This window comes from Bison bison, unplaced genomic scaffold (assembly GCF_000754665.1).
Source record: "Bison bison bison isolate TAMUID 2011002044 unplaced genomic scaffold, Bison_UMD1.0 scf7180017864241, whole genome shotgun sequence".
Taxonomy (NCBI): Eukaryota; Metazoa; Chordata; class Mammalia; order Artiodactyla; family Bovidae; genus Bison; species Bison bison.
The window spans coordinates 283,306-283,916 of NW_011494813.1; the positions used below are offsets into that span (position 1 = coordinate 283,306).

Here is a 611-nt window from a genome sequence, read left to right on the forward strand (position 1 = left end):
GAGAAGCTACAAGTGCAGGCCCTGGTGCACATGAAGTGCTCTTTTAGCTCATTAGTCTCTGGAGAGCAAGAAAACAAACCTCACAGTGCACAATGTGCCTCAGCGAGACGGGGTCAGAGGTGCTCTGGAGATGCAGTTTTATCCTAAACTTTGGGATTTGTTGAAAGATATTGAGAGAAGAATGGGATGGCTATATTTATGAACCACATTATCTAGGAGAAGGAGGGTGAACTTGGCATTGGTTGGGGTGGGGCCGAAAACCTGGGAATGGGTAGACAGTGACAGGAAACTTGTAGAGAGTCAACAGCAACATAAGCTGTATCTAAACCAAAGCAAGGCTAATGGGGGATGGATTCAAGAAACAACAGAAAGTGGAGTCTTACTGGATACATGAGGGAGAAGGACACAGCCAGTAAAGAGACGACTCCTGATTTTGGAGTGGATGGTGGTGACACCACACAAGATAGGGAACTGAAAAAGAAAAGAAGGGTATTTTGGGTTTTTAGAAAAGACAAATTCAATTTGGAACAGTTTGACTATGAACACTTGAGTGTGCCAAAAGCAGCTAGATCTCTGATGAGAATCTGCTTGGTTACCACTAAGGGTTGGTT

General features: G+C 44.2%; 1 protein-coding gene across 1 annotated transcript in view; it reads left to right on the forward strand.

Moving 5' to 3' along the window:
* The window catches only part of JPH1 (junctophilin 1), a gene marked incomplete at its 5' end in the record, with an annotated part of 91,705 nt that overhangs the window by 6,222 nt on the left and 84,872 nt on the right, over positions 1-611 (forward strand). The gene's annotated exons all lie outside the window — the stretch shown is intronic.